Source organism: Macaca nemestrina, chromosome 10 (assembly GCF_043159975.1).
Source record: "Macaca nemestrina isolate mMacNem1 chromosome 10, mMacNem.hap1, whole genome shotgun sequence".
NCBI lineage: Eukaryota > Metazoa > Chordata > Mammalia > Primates > Cercopithecidae > Macaca > Macaca nemestrina.
The window spans coordinates 12,671,371-12,696,213 of record NC_092134.1 but is presented as its reverse complement, the minus strand read 5'-3'; the positions used below and the strand labels follow the sequence as shown (position 1 = coordinate 12,696,213).

Genomic DNA, 24,843 nt, shown 5'->3' with positions numbered 1-24,843 from the left:
ATAGGAGAGAATGTGGACACCAGGGAAAATCCCTACCAGTGTGACTAGGGCAAGGAGTTCAAGTAGGGAAGAAGAGAGGAGCTGAGGCTTGGGCGAGTAAGGCATAGTGGACCATATTATAGAATTTGGACACTACCGAGGGCAGTGAGCAGCTGTTGAAGGGTTTTAGGAGTTATGATTCGAGAAGACCCTCTCAGCTGGAAATAGCAGAGGAGGTTGGAGAAATGGAGTAGGAGAGGAGACAGCTAATTTGACTAGATGGCAGCTGCAGGATAAGGGAAGGAACTGGAGTAAGGGAGAGATGTGGCAACAGTTGCTATTATTGGGGGAACTTGGGGAAAGGGGAGCCTTAACTAAAGGGACAGTGTAAGAAATATCACTGTGTAATTGCCGTGTAAGTGTCCTTCTGTGACTTCACAGATCCTTGTATTAAAATTTTACATTGGCCGGGCGCGGTGGCTCAAGCCTGTAATCCCAGCACTTTGGGAGGCCGAGACGGGCGGATCACGAGGTCAGGAGATCGAGACCATCCTGGCAAACACGGTGAAACCCCGTCTCTACTAAAAAATACAAAAAAACTAGCCGGGCGAGGTGGTGGGCGCCTGTAGTCCCAGCTACTCAGGAGGCTGAGGCAGGAGAATGGCGTAAACCCGGAGGGCGGAGCTTGCAGTGAGCTGAGATCCGGCCACTGCACTCCAGCCTGGGCGACAGAGCCAGACTCCATCTCAAAAAAAAAAAAAAAAAAAAAAAAAATTTTACATTATCCATGAATGATTTTGGAGTTGGATTCTTACTGTTTCGAGGGAATGTGCCTGTGTGCTCAGATTAGTCTAAAAATGAGTATTGGCCGGGTGTGGTGGCTCAAGCCTGTAATCCCAGCACTTTGGGAGGCCGAGACTGGCGGATCACGAGGTTAGGAGATCGAGACCATCCTGGCTAACACAGTGAAACCCCGTCTCTACTAAAAAATAAAACATAATAATAAATTTAAAAAAACTAGCCAGGCGAGGTGGCGGGCACCTGTAGTCCCAGCTACTCGGGAGGCTGAGGCAGGAGAATGGTGTAAATCTGGGAGGCGCAGCTTGCAGTGAGCTGAGATCCGGCCACTGCACTCCAGCCTGGGCAATAGAGCGAGACTCCGTCTCAAAAAAAAATAAAAAATAAATAAAAATGAGTATAGGATAAGAGAGGGCTAGCCTCACATGGCCCATTGACTAGCAGGCTACAGGGGAAAGGAATGGGGGAGTGGAAGGCACAGGAGCGAGTACAGGGAGACAGCTGAGAGACCACTGCAATCCTCCAAGCAAGAGATGCCTGCTGCCTGAGTTAAGGTGATGGAGATGCAGGGATACTGAGGAAATAAGAGATCCCAAGGAGATGAAGTCACAGGACTTGGAGGTGGATTGGATGTGGGAGCTGAGGAAGGAGGAAGAGTCCACGTTGATCCCAGGTTCCTGGCCTGAGGAACTGATTGGGAGTAGTATCAGTCTGAGAAATAAAGCAGAAGAATGGACCTGCAGGGGGATGGACGATGATGAGTTCAGATGCCTGTGGACATAAGAAGGAAGGATAAGATGTATGATGACCCTAGCTCTATGTGCCCTCTTCACTGAAAACAGAACTCCAGGTGCATGACCTGATGAGACAGATGGGCATTGGAGTCCTCAGCTCCTTAGGACAGGCCTGCCTTGGCTACAAGGGGAAGCTTTCACTTAAAATATATAGAAGCTCAATAATATTCATAATTCCTTATATGATTATGCCCACCAGCCTGGGCAACATGTCAAAACCCCGTCTCTACAAAAAAATACAAAAATTAGCTGGGTGTGGTGGCACACACCCGTAGTCCTAGCTACTCGGGAGGCTGAGGTGGGAGAATCACTTAAGCCTGGGAGGCACAGATTGCAGTGAGCCGATAATTGCACCACTGAACTCCAGCCTGGGCTACAGAGTGAGATCCTGTCACAGAAATGGACTTGTCCTTCTTTTCACCAAACTGAAAAGCCTTTAATGTTGGCAGACTATTAAGAATTAATGCAGTTCCCACAGCAAACCATTTATTCTCCACCAGAGTGTAGGGCAGTGCCCAACTGAAAAAACAATACCAAAAAAAATCCCAAAACCAACAGCTCGGGTGATGAGTGCACGAAAATCTCAGAAATCACCACTAAAGAACTTAAAGAACTTATCCATATAACCAAACACCACCTGTTCCCCAAAAACCTATTGAAATAAAATTTAAAACAAACAAAAAACCAACAACGCCAGGCATAAAACATGCTGCAAACCTGCCCATCTGGTTTTCTCCTCTTCTCTGTGACATCAGCACCCTCTGGCATCCCAGCAAAATATTTTCCTCTCTGTCAGGTTCAGTCATGAGCCCCTCCCAGACCTTGGCCCTGAGTATCAGTGGGCAGAGAGGAAGTGATGGGGGAGTAGACCATCCGTGAGAAAATGAGGAACTGGTCCCGTCTGGCAGGAGAGCTATGGAATGAGTCACTGGGAAACGTGTTCCTGGTCACAGCACCCTGGGAGCTTTCTCTGTCATTCTCTACCACTGTACTTGTGTGATGGAGTAAAATAAAACATATTCTGGAAAGCTACATAATAAAGAATTGAGCCATGCAGGGGAGGAAGGAGAGAAACAGCAGCAGAACTAGGATGTTTGGAAGAGAGTTTGGAATGGGGGTGAGCTTTAGGAAAGCAAGTGTCAAGTGTGGGAGGATTGGAAGAGAAAAATGGGAAAGATAATTCAAGATTTGCAGTATATTGTGAATATAATTCCCCTCTGGTGTTTTTTTCAGAGATTGCAAAAAATCTTTAACATTATTTTTCAATTATTTTTAGATAATGAACTGGTGTTTTCTTTGAATATGGCCAAACAGGTGGGAACACAAGGGCCTGCTTTTATATGAAGTCTCTTAGAGTGAACATACTGTATTTGTAGCAGCTCGGTTGCTTTATTTTTACTAACTTGTTCAATTCTGAGATGGAGTCCTCAAATAGCTTTTTATATCAGGGCTTCCTTTTCTTGGATTAATGGGCTTCTGGGATCAGTGAACTCCTGCCTCCCTGCACCCTCAACTTCCACCTCCTGACCCTGATCCTGCAGTCGTAAGAGTTGTATGCAAAATATTGTATATGGGCAGAAAAGTGTTTTTATTCTGGGGAGACTCTCCATGCAACACTGTCCCACAGAACTTTCTAGGATGATGAAAACATTCTATATTTGAGTTATATATGGTAGCCATTGGTTACATGTAGCTATTGAGCACTTAAAATGTGGTTACTGCAACTGAGAAACCAACTTTTTAAATTATATTTAATAATAATTAATTTTAATTGTAATAGCCAAATGTGGCTAGTGGCTACCATACAGGACAGTGTAGGAGTCTATCATTCTCAAAGGTCTGTAAACTGTACCCCCACCTTCCCCCGAAAAAGGCCAAGAATCACTAAGACCAATCACTTTCCTTTACAGCCCTACGGTACTAGCACATAGTGCTTAGTAAACACCTGTTGATTTTATTAACTAGTATATAAAGAAGAGTTACTCTAGCTCCAGAAAAGTGGAACTGAGGTACAAAATGGCAAAGGAGCTCATCAGGTTCACCAAATTTCATTTCCTAGGCCCTAAATTCCTTACCCTCAACCCAGAACTTTTTCCAAACATTTTCCACTGTAACAAACCTTGAAAACTTTCTTTACAGCAGAGTAAATCAGAAACAGAAGCAAAGGGTAGGGGTGTGTGAAAAGATTAATAACAGTGCTAAGAATGTTTTTCAATGCAACAAAAAAGGATGCATTAAGTAGAATCCTAAATTTTTAGACCCAAGTCAGTTTTATATTAAGCAGATTTTTAATGAACAGTGCCAATATAATTCAGGAATGACATCTCCAAGGCAAATACATTCCTTAAAGGTAGAAAACAAGTATGGGAATTATCTGGAGTTTTTTTTTCTTTTTTAAGTTAAAAAAAAAATTAACTGAAAGCCAGGAAGCTTCTAGGCTACACATCCCCCCATGCTAACACACGTGCAGCGGCTAAACTTCCTTCTGTCTGCCTGAGGCTGACTCTCCCCCTCAGCCAGCACATGTGCAGGGCTTCTGTGAATGTCACATTGACAGACATTCCTTGCTAGGGAGCTGGGGACCAGTTTCTTTTGTAATTCCATCCTTCTCATGGGCTGCCAGTTTGTCTTGTTGTGGCACACTCCTTGAAGGTGCTAGAAGGACAGCAGGTTTTGGGGGGTTTTTTTGTTTGGTTGGTTTTTGAGACAGAGTTTCGCTCTTGTCACCCAGGCTGGAGTGCAGTGGTGCAATCTCAGTTCACTGCAACCTCCGCCTCCTGGGTTCAAGCGATTGTCCTGCCTCCACCTCCCGAGTAGCTGGGACTACAGGCATGCACCACCACACCCAGCTAATTTTGTGTTTTTTAGTAGAGACAGGAATTCTCCATATTGGTCAGGCTGGTCTCGAACTCCCAACCTCAGGTGGTCCACCCACCTTGGCCTCCCAAAGTGCTGGGATTACAGGCGTGAGCCACTGCGCCTGGCCTTTGGGTTTTTTTTTTTTTAAATGGAGTCTCGCTATGTTGCCCAGGCTGGAGTGCAGTGGCATGATCTTGGCTCATTGCAACCTCTGCCTCCCAGGTTCAAGCCATTCTCCTGCCTCAACCTCCCAAGTAGCTGGGATTACAGGCGCCTGCCACCACACTCCGGTAATTTTGTATTTTTAGTAGAGATGGGGTTTTACCATGTTCGCCAGGCTGGTCTTGAATACCTGACCTCAAGAGATCCACCTGTCTTAGCTTCCCAAAGTGCTGGGATTACAGGTGTGGGTTACCACACCTGGTCAAGAGCAGGTTTTTTTTTTTTAATCTGGTGCTATGCTTGGACCCCAGCCTTAAGAGCCCAGGGTTATGTACATGGCATCTGGGACTTTAGTGGCTTCTTCACTCGTGTCTGCTCAACATTTGTTCATTTATTCAACCCACATTTATTGAGCCATAGAACATTGAGCCTGGCTCTGTGCTGGGGACTGGTGCTAGGGATACAACAGTAAGACTCGACCCTGCCCTCACACCATTCACAGACAACTAAAAAGGCAATTATAGCCAGGCGTGGTGGCTCATGCCTGTAATCCCAGCATTTTGGGAGGCTCACTTGAGCCCAGGAGTTCCAAACCAGCCTAGGAAACCTAGTAGACCCCATCTCTACCAAAAAAAAAAAAAAAAAAAAATAGCCAGGCGTGATCGTGTGCGCCTGTAGTCCCAGCTACTCTAGAGGTGGAAGTGGGAGGATGACTTGAGCCCAGGAGTTGGAGGCTGCTTTGAGCTAGGATCTCACCACTGTACTTCAGCCTGGGTGACAGAGCAAGACCTCATCTCTGAAGAATAAAGTAAAACAAAAAATTTTTTTTTTCTGAGACAGAGTTTTGCTCTTGTTGCCCAGGCTGGAGTGCAATAGTTCGATCTCAGCTTACTGCAGCCTCTGCCTCCTGGGTTCAAGTGATTCTCCTGCCTCAGTAGCTGGGATTACAGGCATGCGCCACCATGCCTGGCTAATTTTTTTTGTATTTTTAGTAGGGACAAGGTTAAGCCATGTTGGGTAAGCTGGTCTCAAACTCCTAGCCTCAGGTGATCCGCCTGTGTCGGCCTCCCAAAGTGCTGGGATTACAGGCTTGAGCCACTGCACCTGGCCAAAAGTTTTTTTTTTTTTTTGAGAAGGAGTTTCGCTCTTGTTGCCCAGGCTGGAGTGCAATGGCACGATCTTGGCTCACGGCAATCTCTACCTCCCAGGTTCAAGCGATTCTCCTGCCCCAGCCTCCTGAGTAGCTGGGATTACAGGTGCCCGCCACAATGCCCAGCTAATTTTTGTATTTTTAGTAAAGACAGGGTTTTGCCATGTTGGCCAGGCTGGTCTTGAACTCCTGACCCACCTCGGCCTCCCAAAGTGCTGGGATTACAGGTGTAAGCCACTGCGCCGGGCTGTGAAACGGTGTCTCTACTAAAAATACAAAAAGTAGCTGGGCATGGTGGCGGGCGCCTGTAATCCCAGCTACTCAGGAGGCTGAGACAGGAGAATTGCTTGAACCCGGGAGGCAGAGGTTGCAGTGAGTCAAGATCACACCACTGCACAGCAGCCTGGGTGACAGAGCAAGACTCCATCTAAAAAATAATAGTAATAGGCCGGGTGCAGTGGCTCACGCCTGTAATCCCAGCACTTTGGGAGGCTGAGGCAGGTGGATCACCTGAGGTCAGGAGTTCGAGACCAACATGGAGAAACCCCCTCTCTACTAAAAATACAAAAAATTAAACGGGCATGGTGGCACATGCCTATAATCCCAGCTACTTGGGAGGCTGAGGCAGGAGAATCGCTTGAACCAGGGAGGCGGAGGTTGTGGTGAGCCGAGATCACACCATCCAGCCTGGGCAACAAGAGTGAAACTCCGTCTCCAAAAATAATAATAATAATAATAAAATAAAATTTAAAAAGGCAATTATAACAAAATGAGACATGTGCTACAAGAAATTCAGGGCACTCCTGCAGCTCTTAACCCAGGCTGGAGGGGAGTGTTCAGGGAAGACTTCCTGGAGGGAGTGGCTTCTTAACTGAGACCTGAAGAACCAGATGGTGCTAGGCAGGTAAATGAGAGGAGAAAAAAAGCATTCCAGACAGAAGGAAAGCACTGCAAAGAAAGCTAGGAGGACGGAGGCAAGCTTGGGGCTCTTGGGAAGCTAAATAGTTCAGCACAGTTAGAGCATAGGGTGGAGGTGAGGGCTGTTCTTCCTTGCACTAGAGCCACAAGCTACTTACAGTGAGATGCCCTAATGTAAATCAGAGCCTGGCTGGGTTAGATTACACATGCCAGTCCTAAGTATTTCAGATGTTCACTGGCAATCAGTATGAGTTGCCTTTACCATACAAATGTTTATTGTATATCCCTGAATAGGATGATTGTAAAGGGGTGGCATGATCTGTCTAGGGGCAGGGGCCCTGAGGGGAGTATGGTCTCACAGTGTCCAAAGGAGAGCTGTGAATAGCAAAAGGATGCTTGTTTGGAAGCAGAAGGACAGCAGAGTGGGACAAAGCAAAAATCCAATCATCCCTCCTCATGTGCGGAAGATGGGGCTCAGGGGGAGCAGAATTCAAAATGTGAAGATGTTTATTAAAACCTGTGATTTCCCCCCAAAATTAGAGGGGACCTCACTCTGCATCCAGAGGGGGCTGGTTAAGCAGGAAATGTACAGTTCTAGTTCTGAATACTATGCAGACATTAAAAATGCCACATTCATATGTGTGGATATGAAAAGATCTCCAAGATATTGACATCTACAGTGTGTACTGTGCTAGATGCTAGGAACACAGCAGATGGGAGAGAGTATCTGCCCCCTGGAGACAACACCATCTCCACAACCTCACCTTGGCCTTCAGGATGTGCCTGCAGCAGCTTCTCCTCTCCTGCTACTCCTGGCAGCTTCTCTGGGATCTGCTGTCTGGAAGCCTGTGTCCCTTTCCTTCCTCCAGGTCTTTGCATGGGCTGCCTCTTCTCCCTGGACACTGTTTCGCTCCCTCCACCTCTGCCTCCCGAGTCTTTGCCTGGCCAAGCCCTCCTCAGCCTTCAGGTTCTTGACTTAATAAGGGGCCCAGACCTGTGTGACCCAATCTAGAACTTTCTTTTGAGTTTATACCTCTGAAAGGCCTTGTTGTCTCCCATTACTCCTTTTGTTCTGCCTCAAAGCATTCAAAGCATTTTTTCTTTTTCTTTTTTGAGACGGAGTCTCGCTCTGTTGCCCAGGCTGGAGTCCAGTGGCTCCATCTCGGCTCACTGCAAGCTCTGCCTCCCGGGTTCATGCCATTCTCCTGCCTCAGCCTCCCAAGTAACTGGGACTACAGGCACCCGCCACCACACCTGGCTAATTTTTTTGCATTTTTAGTAGAGACGGGGTTTCACTGTGTTAGCCAGGATGGTCTCAATCTCCTGACTTCATGATCCACCTGCCTTGGCCCCCCAAAGTGCTGGGATTACAGGTGTGAGCCACCGCGCCCGGTTGCATCTTTCTGTATTTCTTTTTTTTTTTTTTTTTTTTAATTTATTTTTTGAGACGGAGTCTCGCTGTGTCTCCCAGGCTGGAGTGCAGTGGCGCGATCTCGGCTCACTGCAAGCTCCGCCTTCCAGGTTCACGCCATTCTCCTGCCTCAGCCTCCCGAGTAGCTGGGACTACAGGCGCCCGCCACCACACCCGGCTTTTTTGTATTTTTAGTAGAGACGGGGTTTCACACTGTTAGCCAGGATGGTCTCGATCTGCTGACCTTGTAATCCGCCCGCCTCGGCTTCCCAGAGTGCTGGGATTACAGGCATGAGCCACCGCGCCCAGCCATCTTTCTGTATTTCTCTAGAAACATTCTAGAATCATTTTATCAAGTTCTGTATGGCATCCTGTGGTATTTTAATTGGAATAGTGTTGCATCTCTAAATCTATGTGGGAATTTTAAAAATTTTTTGCTGTGTTTGGCCTTCCCATCCAGAAGCATATCAGTTTCCATCTATTCACATATTTCTTAATTTATTTTTTCCTATTTGTAGTTTATGATTCTTATTGAAGTCTGTATAACACTGTGCTAATACCAGTGACTTCCTGTGATGTCTTATCTTTTTTTTTTTTTTTTTTTTTTTTTTGAGACGGAGTCTCGCTCTGTCGCCCAGGCTGGAGTGCAGTGGCTGGATCTCCGCTCACTGCAAGCTCCGCCTCCCGGGTTTACGCCATTCTCCCGCCTCAGCCTCCCGAGTAGCTGGGACTACAGGCGCCCGCCACCTCGCCCGGCTAGTTTTTTGTACTTCTTTTTAGTAGAGACGGGGTTTCACCGTGTTAGCCAGGATGGTCTCGATCTCCTGACCTCGTGATCCGCCCGTCTCGGCCTCCCAAAGTGCTGGGATTACAGGCGTGAGCCACCGCGCCCGGCTGATGTCTTATCTTTGACACATTTATGACACCAAATGTGTGGTGTGGTCTTTATCTCTGGCACCAGATACATGTCATTTTTCCACATCAATTTTATTCAATTATCTGAGATCAATTGGACCTCTGAAAATTCCATTCAGTTCTGACACTAACTACCCAGAGTTAGCACAGACCCTGAACAAAGGTTAAGGGCTGAGTCCCGCAAGACCACCCCCACTTCAGATGCCTGCACAAATGAGGTACCCCAGCTACCCACATTTTTGTTGGGCCTACTACAAATTCAGAGGTTCCCACTCAACCCCTTCAGGTTCAATAATTTACTAGAGTGACTCACAGAACTCAGGACAGCACCTTATTTACATTTTCCAGTTTATTATAAAGGATACAAACTAGGATCAGCCAAATGGAAGCGATGCATAGGGCAAGGCATGGGGCGGGGCACAGTGGGAGAAGGTGGGAACAGAGCTTCCATGTCCTCTCTAGGTGCACCACCCTCCCAGCACATCAGTGTGTTCATCATTCCAGACTCTTGGAACCTCCTGTTCAAGAGTGTTTGGAGCCCAGTCACTAGCCCCACTCACCTCCCTGGAGGTTGGCAGATGGAGCTGAAAGTTCCCATCTCTAATAATGTGGATGGTCTTTCTGGTGAACTCTCATATGTATGTTAAAAAAATAAATGATTAAATTTTGTCCTCTTTTTGTTTGTTTTAGAGACGGGGTCTCGCTCTGTTGCCCATGGGGCAGCGCAGTGGCATGATGCTAGCCCACTGCGGCCTCGACCTTCCGGACTCAAGTGATCCTCCTGCCTCAGGCTCCCGAAGTGTTGGGATTATGGGTGTAAGCCACCATGCCTGGCCTTCTCTTGTAATATATCTTTCATCTGTTTAATTCACAGGTCCCCAAAGACTAAACTTGAGGGTAGATAAAAAGTTTTCCCTCCCAGACACTGTCTACAAACTGATTCTAAAATTTACACAGAAGCCACGGCACTGTGTTCTGCACCTGTAGTCTCAGTTGCACACTTGGGAGCTACTTGGGAAGCTGAGACAGGAAGATCACTGGAGGCCAGGAGTTTGAGGCTGTAATACACCATGATCATGCCTGTGAGTAGCCAATGCACTCCAGCCTGGGCAACATAGAAAGGCAAAGGTACTAGTTACGCCAAAATAATTTTTTTTTTTTGAGACGGAGTCTCGCTCTATCGCCCAGGCTGGAGTGCAGTGGCGCGATCTTGGCTCACTGCAAGCTCCACCTCCCAGGTTCACACCATTCTCCTGCCTCAGCTTCCTGAGTAGCTGGGACTACAAGCGCCCGCCACCATGCCCGGCTAATTTTTTGTAGTTTTAGTGGAGGTGGGATTTCACGGTGTTAGCCAGGATGGTCTCAATCTCCTGACCTTGTGATCCGCCCGCCTCGGCCTCCCAAAGTGCTGGGATTACAGGCATGAGCCACTGCGCCCGGCCTCGCCAAAACAAATTTTTTACAGAGAAAGGCAAAGGTACTAGATTAGCCAAAACAATTCTGAAAAAAAAAGAGGACTCACATACATTACCCAACTTCAAGACTCACTATAAAAGTTACAGTATTCAAAGTAGGGTGGTATCAGCAAAAAGATAAACACACAGAGCAATGGGACAGAATAGACAGCCCAGGCTGGACACGGTGGCTCACACCTGTAATCCCAGCACTTTGGGAAGGTGAGGCAGGAGGATTGCTTGAGTCCACGAGTTTGAGACCAGCCTGGGCAAGATGGCGAGACCTCTATCTCTACAAAAAAATAAAAATTTAGCCAGGCATGGTGGCTCATGCCTGTGGTCCCAGCTACTCAAGAGGCTGAGGCAGGAGGATCCCTTAAGCCCAGGATCCAGCCTGGAAAACAGAGCAAGACCTCATCTCTTAAAGAAAAAAAAAAAGAATAGACAGCAGAGAGCTAGCAATACATGATATATGCACAAAAATAGTCAACTCCTTTTTTTGTTTTTGGAGATGGGGTCTTGCTTTGTTGTCCAGGGTGGAGTACAGTGCGTGATCATGGCTCCCTGCAGCCTCAACCTCCCAGGCTCAAGCGATTCACCTGCCTCAGCCTCCCAAGTAGTTAGGACCACAGTAGCTGGGACCACAGGTGCACGCCACCATGCCTGGCTAATTTTTAAATTGTTTGTAGAGATGAGGTTTCCCTGTGTTGAATTCCTGGGCTCAAGCAATCTACCTGCCTCGGCCTCCCAAACTGCTGAGATTACCATAAGCCACGTCTCCCAGCCTGATTTTTGACAGAGTTGCAAACAAAATTCAATGGAGAAAGGACAATCTTTTTAGGACCTGAATTGGGAACCAATTCAAAAGTTTTGAATAGAGAAGAGTCATATGATTCCTTGTTTTTTTGTTTTGTTTTGAGACAGTCTCGCTCTGTTGCACAGGCTGGAATGCAGTGGCACGATATCGGCTGACTGGAACTTCCACCTCCTGGGTTCAAGCGATTCTCGTGCCTCAGCCTCCCAGGTAGCTGGGATTATAGGCGCCTGCACCACACTTGGCTAATGTTTTTTATATTTTCAGTAGAGATGGGGTTTCACTATGTTGGCCAGGCTGGTCTCGAACTCCTGGCCTCTGGTGATCCACCCACCTCGGCCTCCCAAAGTCCTGGGATTACAGGTGTGAGCCACTGCACCTGGCCTTGACTGGACTTTTAAAAGGATCACTGTGGCCACTTGGAGAAGAATAGTCTGTGGCACAGCAAAGGTGGGCACAGAAAGACCCACTGGATGCTACTGTAATTGTCTATATGGAAAATGACAATAGCTTGGACTAAAATCAGAAGAGTGTGGACTAAAATTAGAAGAGTGGCCAGGCGCAGTGCTTCACGCCTGTAATCCCAACGCTTTGGGAGTCCAAGGCAGGTGGATCACTTGAGGTCAGGAGTTCGAGAACAGCCTGGCCAACATGGCAAAACCCTGTCTCTACTAAAAATACAAAAATTAGCTGGGTATGGTGGTGCACGCCTGTAACCCCAGCTACAAGGGAGGCTGAGGCAGGAGAATTGCTTGAACTTGGGAGGTGGAGGTGCAGTGAGCTGAGATTGTGCCACTGTACTCCAGCCTGGACGACAGAGCAAAGCTCTGTTTCAAAAAACAAAGGTCAGAAGAGCGAAGGTGGTGAGATATATTTTCAAGATTGAGCTTAAAGAATTTGTTGATGGATTAGATATGAGGTGTGAGAAATATACACAAGTCAAGGAAAACATCTAGATCTCTCTCCTGAGAAGAATGCAGTGAAGCAGGCAGGTTTGGGAGTAAAGCAGGTCTGTTGTGGATGTGTTAGGTTTGAGACAGATGCCTGTTAGACATCCTAGAGCTATTTCAAATAGGACTTGGAGATATAGGATGGGCATTCAGGGGCAAAGTTTGGAGTGAAAATACAAATTTGAGAGTAGTGAGCCACGAAATTTAAAGCCATGAAAATGGAGACTCCCAAGGGAGAGAGTTTAAATAGAGAAGTAGCCCAATAGAGAAGACCTGGGTCACTCCTTCCTTCAGACATCAGGAAGAAAAGGGGAAACAAACAAAGGAGCCTGAGGTGGTGCAGCCAGTGAGATGGGAGGACAGCTGAGAGAGTGTGGGGTCCTGGAAGCCAGGGGAGGACCCAGAAGAAGAGAGCAACTGTGACAAGTATGGCCATGAAGGGCACTGAGAATTGGCCACTGTGTTTAGCAGCATGGTGGTCACCGGTGACCACCACATTTGAGCTGTCTCGGTGCAGTGGATTAAAGAGAGAATGGGAGGTGAGGAATTGGGGACAGGGAGTACAGACAACTCTTGGAGGAGAGCCGAGATGGGGTGGTAGCTACAGGAGAATGTGTAGGCAAGGGAAGCATTTTTAAAAGAATATGACAGCATGTTTGCATGCTGGTGGGAATAATCCAGAAGACAGGGGAAACCGATGATGCAGGAGAGGGAGAAGAGACAATCACAGGAACGAGAGGAGATGGACCCAGCGCCAGGGAGATGGCCTTAGATAGGAGCATGAACAGTTCACGCAGGGTAATGGCAAGGGAGGCAGAATGTGTGTATACAGATGTGGGTGGGCGGGTGGGGACAGGTGGTGGAAACGTATGGAAGTTTATGAAAGGAATAAAGTAGATTTATATATCGTGACAGGGAACTCAGAATCATCCCATTTTGGTAAAAAGGAAAAAAGCCTGTTATATGCAGGAAAAAAATCAAATTTTAACATTATCTTAGAGTTGTAAGATTACAAATCTTACAAAGGAACTTTCTGTTTCAGATTCTAAATTTCTACAGTGTTTCACTTTTATACAATGAGTATCTATTACTTCTGAAAGTAGAATTAAAAAGATTATTTTTATCTTTGAAAGATATTCATCAGAACACAGCACTGTAACAATACTGAAAAACTGGAAGCAACTTAAGTGTCCATTGATAAGTGATTGCTTCAAAAAGTTATGCATGGACTATTTTTTTTTTTTTTTTTTTTTTGAGACGGAGTCTCACGGTGACACCCAGGCTGGAGTGCAATAGCGCAATCTCGGCTCACTGCAACCTCTGCTTCGCTTCCTGGGTTCAAGCAATTCTCCTGCCTCAGCCTCCCAAGTAGCTGGGACTACAGGCACACACCACTACGCCTGGCTAATTTTTTATATTTTTAGTAGAGATAGGATTTCACCATATTGGCCAGACTGGTCTCGAATTTCTGACTGCAAGTGATCCAACCACCTCGGCCTCCCAAAGTTCTGGGAGTACAGGCATGAGCCACCACCCCTGGCCACATGGACTATTAAGAAGTTATTAAAATTGGGCTGGGTGCAGTAGCTCACGCTTGTAATCCCAGCACTTTGGGAGGCCAAGGCAGGACAACTGCTTGAGCCCAGGAGTTTGAGGCTGCAGTGAGCTAGGATAGCTAGGATTGTACCACTGTTCTCCAGCCTGGGTGACAGAGTGGGACCCCATCTTTAAAAATACATAAGTAATGTTGTAGAAGGTTTTTTTTTTTTTTTTTTTTTTTGAGACGGAGTCTTGCTCCATTGCCCAGACTGGAGTGCAGTGGCACAATCTTGGCTCACTGCAACCTCCACCTCCTGGGTTCAAGCAATTCTCTGCCCCACCCTCCCAAGTAGCTGAGATTACAGGCGCCCACCACCACGCCTGGCCAATTTTTGTATTTTTAGTAGAGAGAGGGTTTTAACATCTTGGCCAGGCTGGTCTTGAACTCCTGACCTCATGATCCACTTGCCTCGGCCTCCCAAAGTGCTGGGATTACAAAAAGCAGGTAACAAAAATGATACATTGGCCAGGTTCAGTGGCTCATGCCTACAATACCAGCACTTTCGGAGGCCAAGGTGGGAGGATTGCTTGAACCCAGGAGTTCGAGATCAGCCTGGGCAACATAGTGATATTTCATCTCTATTAAAAATCAAAAAAATTAGCCAGGTGTGGTGGTGTGCACCTGTGATCCCAGCTACTTAGGAGGGAGGGGCAGTCAGATCCCTTGAGTCTGGGAGTTTGAGGCTATAGTTTCAAACTCAGCCTATTTGACAGAGCAAGACCCTGTCTCAAAAAAAAAAAAAATATATATATATATATATATATACACATACACACACACACACACACATACAGTGTGATAGGTAGTATATTATATGAATATGTATTTATGTGTAGACAAGATGTATTTAAGACAAAATATTGACAATGGTTATCTCTGTACAGTTAACATGTATAATTTATTCCTTGTGTTCTTCTGTATCTTCTACCATGTGCATTTATTATTTTTGTAACTTTTAATAAAAAATGGGTGTCAGGAAAGAAAATTGATTAAAACTCCTGTAAACATTTCCCATGTGTACTGGCCATGACACTGAGTTTGAGGACAGCTGCAGCTGGCTGCACTAATTACATTATTTTACTTTATAGCTTTGCAGTAAAGGATCCATACATTCAGGTAGGTTGATTTATATGAGCTGAAATGGAAAATGGTCACAGAGAAAAGAGTCGCAGAGGCTCTGGCCAAAACCACTTGGCACCCTGCTAATGAAAGAATACTTTTGGAGCTTCTTGGGGGAAGTGGCTCCTAGAAGAAACAGATTTTTATGTACAGCTTTAAGCTCTGACTTTGTGATCCTCAGATGATAAGTTTGGGGGTACCAAGCGTTCTGCTCTTACTGAGAGAAAAACAACTTCTTTGCATTCCCCTTTCTGTCCCCTGAGAGACCCAGGGCTTTGCAAACAGATGTTTCTGTTTTTGTTTTTGAGACAGGGTCTCGCTCTGTTGCCCAGGCTGGAGTGCAGTGGTGCAATCATATCTCATTGCAGCCTTGAACTCTTGCTCAAGCAATCCTCCCACCTTAGCCTCCTGAGTAGCTGGAACTACAGGCAAACCCCACTATACTAGCTAATTTTTTATTTTATTTTTTGGTAGAGATGGGGTCTTGCTATATTGCCCAGGCTGGTCTCCATCTCCTGGGTAAGCCATCCTCCTGCCTTAGCCTCCCAAAGCGCTGGGATTATAGGCATGAGCCATTGCACCTGGCGTGCAAACAGATGTTTAAAATGGAGAAACCAAGAGCTTGAAGCAAAGATGCAACAATCAATAACTTCCTCACTGGTGTCTTGGCTGCCCCACTAACCTGCCCTCCTCAGTGGCCGTCTGATCATATGAGTCCCTACCCACTACCTTTCAGTGTTGTGGGATTCAGGAGGAGGAGAGAGAAACCTCAGGTTAAAACAGGAGAATCCTTTTTTTTTTTTTTTTGAGACGGAGTCTCGCTCTGTCGCCCAGGCTGGAGTGCAGTGGCGTGATCTCGGCTCACTGCAAGCTCCGCCTCCTGGGTTCACGCCATTCTCCTGCCTCAGCCTCCTGAGTAGCTGGGACTACAGGCGCCCGCCACCAAGCCTGGCTAAATTTTTTTGTATTTTTAGTAGAGACAGGGTTTCACCATGTTAGCCAGGATGGTCTTGATCTCCTGACCTCGTGATCTGCCCACCTCAGACTCCCAAAGTGCTGGGATTACAGGTACCCGCCACCACGCCCGACTAATTTTGTTTTTGTATTTTTGGTAGAGATGGGGTTTCACCATGTTAGCCAGGATGGTCTCAATCTAAAACAGAATCATTTATTGAGTGCACTCAGGCCCAGCTGACTCAACGTCCAAAAGATTGGGCCTGGAAGAAAGACAGCACTTGACTTTTATATACACTTCACAAAAGGGGGTGGGCTAGCTTGAAGCAAGCTTACAGTGGCATGAAAGCAGGGATACAGAGGCAGGACAAACTCAGGATTGCACATGACCGTTGCCAAGCAACCCAGATGTCCGTTATCTAAGTTTGCCTAGGCACAGGCTTATCCCATAACCTTCACTATGGCGCCCAGGTGGCCATAACTCAGGCCAGCTCAGAGGTTCATGACCTTCACTCTACTGCTTAGATAAAACAATACTTGAAGTCACTAGTCACAGAGAACAGGAATCTATAAACTCATTCCATAAAACAAAGGAAAATTTGCTTTTCTTCTCCCTATGTTGAGGGAGTGCTGGGAAAGTCTCCAGAGCACATTAGATAATATTATCAAGAATTTTCCTGGGTCTGGGTTGTGCCTGTTGCTGCCTCTGGTACAAGTCAGCCTAATACAGGAAAACTTATTTCTCTTTCTTTTTAATTTTATTATTTTTTTAATTTCCCACCTCAACAGAGCCACTGGTGACCGCAGAATACAGTCCACGTGTCTTAACCAGGCTTATAAGACTCCAAAGGTCTGGCTGCTCCCCACCCCTACTCCCTGCCTTGTCTCTCCCACACTCCCCCAACAGCTTCTCTGGAGCCAAGTCAGCCTCCTTCCAGCTTTAGGCCTTTGAACATGCTGTTCTTTCCACCTAAAAAGCTCCCTGCACTTCCCCCAGCCTAGTTCCCTGCTTGGATAGATTGTTTCTCTAATGTGACTCCTGGAAAAGCCTTCCTTGCCTCCCAGGCTAGAGCAGAGCCCCCATTAACAGCTCTCACACCAGCCTATCTTTCTCCTCCACTGCATTTGTGACATCCTGTGATCCTATGTGCATCCTGTTCAATGTCTGTCTCCACATATAAAATGTAAACTCCAAGAGGATAGGAACTGTGTCTGACTTGCTTCCTTTCATGTCCCTTGTGCCTAGATGGGGGCCTTGTATCAAGCAGGTGCTCAACAAATGTCTGTTGAAAAAATGAGTCAGGGTGCGGTGGCTAATGCCTGTAATCCTAGCACTTTGGGAGGCCAAGGTGGGTGTATCATCTGAGGTCGGGAGTTCAAGACCAGCCTGACCAACATGGAGAAACCCCATCTCTACTAAAAATACAAAAAATTAGCCTGGTATGGTGGTGCATGCCTGTAATCCCACCTACTCAGGAGGCTGAGGCAGGAGAATCGCTTGAACCCAGGAGGCGGAGGTTGCGGTGAGCCAAGATCACGTCATTGCACTCCAGCCTAGGCAACAAGAATGAAACTCTGTCTCAAAAAAAAAAAAAAAAAAAAAAAGACTAAGTGACTAAGAGGCAGGGTAGGAACTCAAGGCTCATCCTCCACATGGCCAAAGCACTTACGCAGGAAAATTAAGTAAGCAATAGAGCTTCTCTGGGGCAGGTGCCAAGGGAAGTCCATCTCTGTACCTAGCACCTAGCTCTGGGCCTGGCCCATAGTAAAAGCTCAGAGAATATTGCTAGCTGAATAAGCATTACTTCCATCTACACGTACTCCGCTCTCAGTGGTGATCTCATCCAGTCCCGTGGCTTTAAATGTCACCTATAAGCTGATGACTCTCCAAATTATAGCTCAAGGCTGGCCCTCTTCCCAGAACTCATATATCCAACTGCATATTTGACATCTCCACTTGGAATATCTAGTAGGCATCTCAGACTTAACATGGCCAAAACAGAACTTTTTGTTTCCTCTGCCAGACTTCCCCATCTCAATCCATTCTTCTCATTGTTCAGTTCACAAGTCTGGAGTTATCCTTGACTGCCTCTGGTTCCCTCCTATTCTGCATCCAATTCCTCAGCAAATCTGTCAGCTCTACCTTCAGAATACATCTGGAATCTGGCCATCTCTGCCCCATCTCTGCCACCACCTCCTTGTCCAAGCCACCATTCCTTCTTACATGGACTGCTGCAATAGCCTCTAACTGCTCCCACCTCTCTCACTGCTCCCATCAGCTTCCCCACACTCCCCCCTCATGCAGGAGCCAGGTCATCAAGTCTTGGCTCAAATGGTACCTTCTCAGAGAAGTCTTCCTAGAAAACTCTTTAAAACAAGACCCCTCACCCAGTGACGCTTGGTTCTCTTATTCTGCTTATTTTATTTGATTGTTTTTGAGGTGGAGTCTTACTCTGTCACCTGGGCTGGAGTGCAGTGGCACAATCTCAGCTCACTGAAACCTCCGCCTCCTGGGTTCAAGCAATTCTCCTGCCTCAGCCTCCTGCGTAGCTGGACTACAGGTGCATGCTGCCACACTCAGCTAATTTTTTATATTTTAGTAGAGACGGGATTTCACCGTGTTGCCCAGGCTGGTCTCGAACTCCTGAGCTCAGCCAGTCTGCCCACCTTGGCCTCCCAAAGAGCTAGGATTACAGGCGTGAGCCACCGTGCCTGGCCTATTCTATTTTATTTTTATCCACTGCCCTTATCAGGGATAAATATTTTTGCTTGATTTTATCTTTATTCTCCTGCTATAAGTTCCATGAAGAAGGAACTTTGCTTGTTTTGTTCTCTTGTGCATTTCCAGCACCTGGAACAGGGCCTGACTCAGGCCCTGACAGTTCTTGCTCAGAAATCTCCCCAGAGTCATAAATGAAGGGCCAAATGAACTCTGAAAGAGTTCTGGAGAGTCAGATTTTCTCCCAGTCAGTGAATCAGAATCTAGATGCCAGAAATCAGATACCAACTACCTATTTTCTTGTTTAGAGCCCTAGAATAATTAAAAGTTAACTCAAGACCACTTTGCATATAATTAAAGAGTGACACTGAGGTCGCCTACTGAGTCACAGAGGCCTTGTTAGCTCCTAGAGCAGACTACAGATCCTGCCTCTTAGTCTACACGGGAGCTAGCCAGCTCGATCTGTAATTGTTGCTCTTTCCGTTCCTTCATCTGTAAGTAGGCCTGCCTGCCTTGTGGCCTTTACATGGAGCTGTGAGCTTGGGATCTGTGACATTCAAACTCAGTCCAGATTGTTTAGGGTGGTGGTTTTCAACTGCTGGGGAATGATTTCACCCTCCAGGAGACATTCGGCACCATCTGCAGACATTTTTGGTTGTTGAAACTGGGGGTGTGGTGTGATTGGCATCTAGTGGGTAGAGGCCAGGGGTGCTGTTAAACATCCTCAAATGCATAGGACAGCTCCCCACAACAAAAAAACTTTCTAGCCCAAAAGGTGAATAGCGCTAAGGTTGAGAAGTCCTGGTCTACAGGAACACTAATGATAAACGGTAACTAGCATCACTGATGTTTGCCACATGCCCAGTAGTGCACTACATTCTCTATGCGTACCATCTCAATCCTCACATTGTCCCTGAGAAACAAGGACTCTTATAATCCCCATTTTACAGATGAGGAACCTGAGTCTCAGAGAGGTGGACTCACTTGCCTAACGTCACATGGCTTAGTAGGGACAGATGAACACCCAAGGCTGCCTGACCTCAGAGTCTGTTCCTTTAACGTCTGTTCTGGGTTGCTCTGCCCTCTGACTGGGAGCTGAGGGGGCCTGTTAGTCCTCTCTGAATGTGTCTTCATCTGCTGCCCCTGTGGACAGTAGAGTGTCGGTCTACTCAGGCGATGCTTGGCTATTAGCCAGAAGGGAGGTTTTCCTTCCCTGAGTTGTCTCAGCCTTTCTGGCCTCACTCTCCCTGCACTGCAGTACAGTCCTTGGCTCCAAAGCTCAGCTCCCCTGCCAGCCCCCGGCTGGTGCCAGCCCTTCTTCATGGGGTGGAAGCTTCTGGATTCAGACCTAGGCCTTGCATTCTCTCCCACATGGTGCCTCCTTTCTCGACGGGGTCTTCAATCCACTCCGGGGCCTGCAAGGTCACTTCACACTTCCTTTCAGGTAAGGGAGGGTTAGAGCTGCTAGGGTGGTCACAGGACTCATGGTCCAAGAAAGTACTCAGGTCCCAGAAAGCTAGACAAGTGATTGCTGGACTGGGCTGGGAACAGAGTGATCCTGGGGCAGTAGTGAGGCACAGGCCATGGTCCTACTTGTGGATGAGGTGAGGAGAGCTGCAGACCCCCAAAGAATCCCTCAGCCTGCCTGTGAGTTACAACTCTGAAGGGCTTTCTGAGGGCCCTAGGAAAGTGTGATGACCGGAGTTGAAATGTGATTCTGTCCAAGGAAGATCACGACAGCCAAGGACCAATGTAGGGTCAAGTTTGAGGTGTTTGTTGCTGAGGAATCAAGGCTGAAGTAGTCTGAACTATCCATGCTTTCTTCCTTCCATCCATCCATCCATCCATCCATCCATCCATCCATCCATCCATCCACATATATTTAGGGAGCTCTCACCAGGGGCCAAGGATGCTTAGTGTCTCCAGGGACATCACTCTGTTCTGAGGCATCAGCTCCCCTTGTTTAGGTATAGCTCAGAGGTTCCACCTACCATGTGGGACTGTGGAGTCAGATCAGGATTCAAATCCCAGCTCTGTCACTTTCTATCACTGTGACTTTAGGTAAGGGACATCATCTCTTTGAACCTCATTTTCTTCATCTGTGTAATAAAGAGACAAACAGTTCTTACCTTGTAGAATTATTATGAGAAGCCAATGAGATAATGTGTCTAAAATGTCTGGCACATGGTAAGGTCTCAATACATAGTGGCAGTAGCTACCATTTATTATACCATGGCTAGGTCTCTAGATGCATTATTTAATATCCCTGCCACCAACCTATAACGAAGATGTGATCTCCATTTAAAAATCAGGAACCTACGAGGTGGGTGGATCACCTGAAGTCTGGAGTTCGAGACCAGCCTGGCCAACATGGTGAAACCCTGTCTCTACTAAAAACACAAAAATTAGCCAGGAGTAGTGACTAACGCATGTAATCCCAGCAACTCAGGAGGCTGAGGCAAGAGAATCGCTTGAACCCGGGAGGGGGAGGTTGCAGTGAGCTGAGATCGCACTACTGCACTTCAGCCTGGGTGACAGAGCAAAAGTCCGTCTCAAAAAATAAATAAATAAATAAATAAAAATAAAAAATAACAATCAGGGCCGGGCGCGGTGGCTCACGCCTGTAATCCCAGCACTTTGGGAGGCTGAGGTGGGCAGATCACCAGGTCAGGAGATTGAGACCATCCTGGCTAACAGGGTGAAACCCCATCTCTACCGAAAATACAAAAAATTAGCCGGGCGTGGTGGCAGGCACCTGTAGTCCCAGCTACTCGGGAGGCTGAGGCAGGAGAATGCTGCGAACCTGGGAGGCGGAGCTTGCAGTGAGCAGAGATCATGCCACTATACTCCAGCCTGGGCGACACAGCAAGACTCTGTCTCAAAAAATAAAAAAATAAAAAAATAACAATCAGGAACCTGTATCTTGGAGAGGTTAACTAACTTGAAGGAGCTCATAGCTTAGGTTGATTCCAAGGCCTGTGCTCTCAGAAACGTTAACAACTCCTAGTTATAATTTCCTTTGGCAAGAATGAAAAATGCAGGTTTTCAGGTGTAGAAGGATTTTTAAGCAAGTTTATCAGGCAGGAGTAGATATAGTAAGTTGCCAAAATGTGTGATGCTATAGAACCCCATATGGGCCACTTCAGGGGGACCTGGTGAAGGAATCTCACATTTATTCTAGGAGTTTGGGTTATTGTACAACAGTTTTTCTTTTTCTTTTTAATCCTCCTTAGGTTCTGAATCCCTTTGTGAGTCTGATGGAAGCTAAGGATCCTCTGTTTGGAAAAATGCCTGTAAGCACTACATACATTTTTGTGCACAATTCCAGAGGGCTTGGGAAACCTTTGCAATCTGGCCGTGGACCCCATTTAAGAACCCTCCTCCAGGGCAGCATTTTTCAAGTGTAGGACACATATCACTTATAGTGTCCGAGATCAGTTTAACAACGCAAAAATAAATGTTTTATATTATAATATTTATATTTTATAGTTACCTTCTATTTATGGCCAGTGAGACTGGCTTTCCATTTACGGTAATGATATAAATTTGTCTTTTAAAAGCATACTAATTAGGCTGGGTGCGGTAGCTCACGCCTGTAATCCCAAAACTTAGGGAGGCCAAGGCAGGCGGATCACTTGAGCTCAGGAGTTGGAGACCAGCCTGGCCAACATGGCAAGACCCTGTCTCTACAAAAATAGAAAAATTAGCCTGGCATGGTGGTGTGCACCTGTATCCCATCTACTCAGGAGGCCAAGGCAGAAGAATCGCTTGAACCCAGATCACGCCACTGCACTCCAGTCTGGGCAACAGAGTGAGACTCCATCTCAAAAAAATAAAATAAAACAAAAAGTATACTTATTTAAAAAATAAAGGGAGTTCAAAGAAAATTATTAAATAATATATAAAGTATTACTTTTTATTATTTATTTATTTATTTTTGAGACAGAGTCTTGCTCTGTCTCCCAGGTTGGAGTGCAGTGGCACGATCTTGGCTCACTGTAAGCTCAGCCTCCAGGTTCACGCCATTCTCCTGCCTCAGCCTCCCAACTAGCTGGGACTATAGGCACTCACCACCATGCCCGGCTAATTTATTTTTTTTCTGTATTTTTAGTAGAGACGGGATTTCACCATGTTAGCCAGGATGGTCTTGATCTCCTGACCTTGTGATCTGCCCTCCTCGGCCTCCCAAAGTGCTGGGATTACAGGCGTGAGTCACCACGCCCGGCTATATAAGGTATTATTGATGAACAATTACATTATTATATTATAATGATAGTATTATTATAGCAAAAATTAAATAAATAATAATAGAGGTAGTGTAGACACGGAAAAAAATCATGAGGATGATTTAGGAAATTTCCCTGGGGTTTCTACTTAGTGGAGTCACCGTGGCTTTACTTTAGTGTCATCTGCATTTCCAGGGTCCTCACTTGTCAACCTGTTTCTTCCTCAAGAGAAGTACTATATAGGAATATTATAACTTCTCAAACCCTGAATCTCACCATTAGAAACATGGAACTGGAAAAAGCTGTTGATTTAATTGATATGCATAAGTTGAACCTGAAGAGGTTCTAATTATTCCCATTTTTTTCCTTTTTTTTTTTTTCTTTTTTTGAGACGGACTTTCGCTCCTGTTGCCCAGGCTGAGTGCAATGGCACAATCTCGGCTCACTACAGACTCTGCCTCCCAGGTTCAAGTGATTCTCCTGCCTCAGCCTCCTGAGTATCTGGGATTACAGGCATGTGCCACCACGCCCGGCTAATTTTGTATTTTTAGTAGAGATGGGGTTTCTCCATGTTGGCCAGGCTGGTCTCGAAATCCTTACCTCAGGTGATCCACCCGCCTCGGCCTCCCACGGTGCTGGGATTATAGGCATGAGCCACTGCACTCGGCCTATTCCCATCTTTTTCTTTCTGGAGTTGTGTGTCTCTGCTCAGATTGTTTTATTTTTATTTTTTGAGATGGGGTTTGGCCATATTGCCCAGGCTGGTCTCCAACTCCTGAGCTCAAGCGATCCCCTCCACTCGGCTTCTCAAAGTGCTGGGATTACAGGTGCGAGCTACCATGCCCAGCCACAAATTGTTTTAAGTAGAGAGTAGGTGGTCAAGAGAAAAATGTAGAAATGTAAATAGGAGACTTCCAGATACATGATTAACCTGATAACTTATTTATGGAGGTTCAAAAATACATTATAGGCATTTCAGAGCTGGTTGTTCAAAACCTTGCTGTGGTCTTTGGGATAGTTCTACAAACTGACAATTATTGATAAGATTCATTGATCATTTACTATGTGCCTCACATTGTGCTGAGAGAACTTCAAATGTTTTATACTGCTAACAAGCATATGAACTGGTGTCCTTTCACACTTGGTCCTCCTTTACTTAAAGAAAACATTCAAATAGCTAGTAAATGACAATGCTGGGATTTAAATCCAGATCTGACTTGTCCCTCAACTCCCCCAAGATCTTGCTTTTTTAACCACTTCGTGTCTCCTCCCTAAGCTAGAGGGGACGTCATCCCTCTAAGGGCCACTTTTTCGTCCATTAGGATACCTCCTCCTCAGAGATAAATCCCAACCAAGAATCTCTCCCACACAGGAAAGACTGCCTCACCTGAGCAAGAAGCCTCACCCTGGACAAAAACCCCGGGGCTCAACACTCCCAAATCCACCCGGATCCCCATCCCCACCCCCTTAAAGATGTCCGCATTGCTTGGCAGAGACCCCACTCTTGGGGATAATCCCTTACTCGTAAGGAAACACCCTCTCTCCTTGAAGCCCTCCCTCAATCCTGAGGATGCCCTCTCCTAAATATTTCAGAGCAGAACCACTACAAATGGGGCCTAGTGCAAAATGAAAACGTAAGGGCCCCTCCTGTAAGACTGCACCGCTGGTTTGCCCACGAAGCCGGCCCTGCTTCAGAGATACCTTCAGTAAAGGGAGAAGCCACTTCTGTCATAATCCTGCTAACCTGGGGTCGGAGATCCTGCGACCTGTCGTGGTGGGGGGGTGGGGGCAGGGATGGCCACCAACTTCTAGAGACTGTTGTTCGAGAACACACCCTGGGACAACCTCCGTGAATTTGGAATCACTTCCCTTGGCCCAGGCAGAAGCTGCCTTCCTACCTCTCCAGACAGCTGGGTGGTCCTCGCAACAGGGCCGGGGCTCCACCTTCTGGGTGTGTGTGTGGGCCTCGCCGCGTGGGGCCCATTGCCGGGGCAACCGACGCCGTGAGCGGTGCATTGTGG

At 46.6% G+C, this 24,843-nt stretch overlaps 2 long non-coding RNA genes across 2 annotated transcripts in view; one reads left to right on the top strand and one right to left on the bottom strand.

The window, feature by feature from the left end:
* Positions 1 to 23,455, top strand: part of LOC139356630 (uncharacterized) — a 28,021-nt gene extending 4,566 nt beyond the window's left edge. Inside the window, exons 2-3 of the long non-coding RNA XR_011608751.1 lie at positions 21,830 to 21,889; positions 22,708 to 23,455. This is a non-coding gene — a long non-coding RNA (uncharacterized lncRNA). The remainder of the gene's footprint in view (positions 1 to 21,829; positions 21,890 to 22,707) is intronic.
* On the bottom strand, positions 11,308 to 24,809 carry LOC105494723 (uncharacterized). The gene is made up of 2 exons (XR_011608750.1): positions 24,721 to 24,809; positions 11,308 to 20,695 (listed from the first exon to the last, which is right to left on the bottom strand). It is a non-coding gene; the product is annotated as an uncharacterized lncRNA (long non-coding RNA).
* Positions 24,810 to 24,843: the final 34 nt, after the last annotated feature.